This window comes from Cornus florida, unplaced genomic scaffold (genome assembly GCF_030987335.1).
Source record: "Cornus florida cultivar Cherokee Brave unplaced genomic scaffold, ASM3098733v1 CherokeeBrave_3.0.0_Hap2_scaffold_36, whole genome shotgun sequence".
Taxonomy (NCBI): domain Eukaryota; kingdom Viridiplantae; phylum Streptophyta; class Magnoliopsida; order Cornales; family Cornaceae; genus Cornus; species Cornus florida.
Window position 1 is genome coordinate 167501 of NW_026775864.1, and position 2500 is coordinate 170000.

Consider the following 2500-nt stretch of genomic DNA (forward strand, 5'->3'; position numbering starts at 1 on the left):
CCAAAATTTTTTTTTTTTTTTTTTTTTTTTTTTTTTATATATATACCGAAGAATGAACAAGAAGACCGAGGCAACCAAAATTTTTTTTTATTTTCCTCCGATATACCAAAGCAAGAACAAGAAGACCGAGGCTTCAAAAAAATTTTTTTTTTTTTTTTCTTTTTTGATATACCGAAGAATGAACAAGAAGACCGAGGCATCCAAAATTTTTTTTTTTTTTTTCTCCGATATACCAAAGCAAGAACAAGAAGACCGAAGTCTCAAATTTTTTTTTTTTTTTTTTTTTTTTTTTTTGATATACCGAAGAATGAACAAGAAGACCGAGGCATCCAAAAAAATTTTTTTTTTTTTTCTCCGATATACCAAAGCAAGAACAAGAAGACCGAGGCATCAAAAAAATTTTTTTTTTTTTTTTTTTTTTTTTTTTTTTTTTTTTTTCGATAAATCCAACCGAGAACAAGAAGACCGAGGCATCCAAAATTTTTTTTTTTTTTTTTTCTTTCCCATATACCAGAGAAAGAACATGAAGACCGAGGCAACCAACAAAAAATAATTTTTTTTTTCTCTTTCCCGGAATTTTTTTTTTTTTTTTTCGAAATAGCCGAGAAAGAATATGAAGACCGAGGCATCCAACAAAAAATTTTTTTTTTTTTTTTTTCCTAATCTACCCAAGCAAAACAAATAGAAGACCGAGGCATCCAAAAAAATTTTTTTTTTTTTTTTTTTTTTCGAAAAATTTTTTTTCACAAAAACTTTTTTTTTTTTTTTTTCCCCAAAAAAATTTTTTTTTCGTTCCAAGCTAACCAAGACATCTACTATTCACTAGTAGAGCAATCGAGACTGCAAAGCAAGCAATGGCCTTACTTGCAGCTCTTGGTGCTGAGAACTCCCCCCCCCCTATAGTAGTCTTAAGTAAAACCACAGCTCTGACAGGAGTAGATATTGCATGCGAGCGAGGAGTCGTAATGGGCAAAATTGACTCGGGGGACCTCCAAATCGAATTCCGTTTCGAGCAAAACACTTCTTAGGCTTCAAGGAAGCTCCCATAAAATTTCCAAACCCAAACTCCAAACTTCATTTTTTAGCCTACAATGCCCACGTGCACGCCGGTGTGCACGCAGGGGTGCTTGAGCATGCGGGAGAGGAGCCATAATGGGCAACATTGACTCGGGGGACCTCCAAATCGAAATCCGTCTCGAGCAAAACACTTCTTAAGCTTCTAGGAAGCTCCCATAAAACTTCCAAACCCAAACTCCAAACTTTATTTTTTAGCATACAATGCCCACGTGCACGCCGGGGTGCTTGAGCGTGCGGGCGAGGAGCCATAATGGGCAACATTGACTCGGGGGACCTCCAAATCGAAATCCGTCTCGAGCAAAACACTTCTTAAGCTTCTAGGAAGCTCCCATAAAACTTCCAAACCCAAACTCCAAACTTTATTTTTTAGCATACAATGCCCACGTGCACGCAGGGGTGCTTGAGCATGCGGGAGAGGAGCCATAATGGGCAACATTGACTCGGGGGACCTCCAAATCGAAATCCGTCTCGAGCAAAACACTTCTTAAGCTTCTAGGAAGCTCCCATAAAACTTCCAAACCCAAACTCCAAACTTTATTTTTTAGCATACAATGCCCACGTGCACGCCGGGGTGCTTGAGCGTGCGGGCGAGGAGCCGTAATGGGCAAAATTAACACGGGGGACCTTCAAATCGAAATCCGTCTCGAGCAAAGCACTTCTTAGGCTTCTAGGAAGCTCCCATCAAATTTACAAACCCAAACTCCAAACTTCATTTTTTAGCACACAATGCCCACGTGCACGCGGGGGTGCTTAAGCGTGCGGGCGAGGAGTCATAATGGGCAAAATTAACTCGGGGGACCTCCAAATCGAAATCCGTCTCGAGCAAAGCACTTCTTAGGCTTCTAGGAAGCTCCCATAAAATTTCCAAACCCAAACTCCAAACTTCATTTTTTAGCATACAATGCCCCCGTGCACGCGGGGATGCTTGAGCGTGCGGGGGAGGAGTCATAATGGGCAAAACTAACTCGGGGGACCTCCAAATTGAAATCCGTCTCGAGCAAAACACTTCTTAGGCTTCTAGGAAGCTCCCATAAAATTTCCGAACCCAAACTCCAAACTTCATTTTTTAGCATACGATGCCCACGTGCACGCCGGGGTGCTTGAGCGTGCGGGCGAGGAGTCATAATGGGCAAAAACTAACTCGTGGGATCTCCAAATCAAAATCCGTCTCGAGCAAAGCATTTCTTAGGCTTCTAGGAAGCTCCCATAAAATTTCCGAACCCAAACTCCAAACTTCATTTTTTAGCATACTATGCCCACGTGCACGCCGGGGTGCACGAGCGTGCGGGCGAGGAGTCGTAATGGGCAAAATTAACTCGGGGGACCTCCAAATCGAAATCCGTCTCGAGCAAAGCATTTCTTAGGCTTCTAGGAAGTTCCCGTAAAATTTTCAAACCCAAACTCCAAACTTCATTTTTTAGCA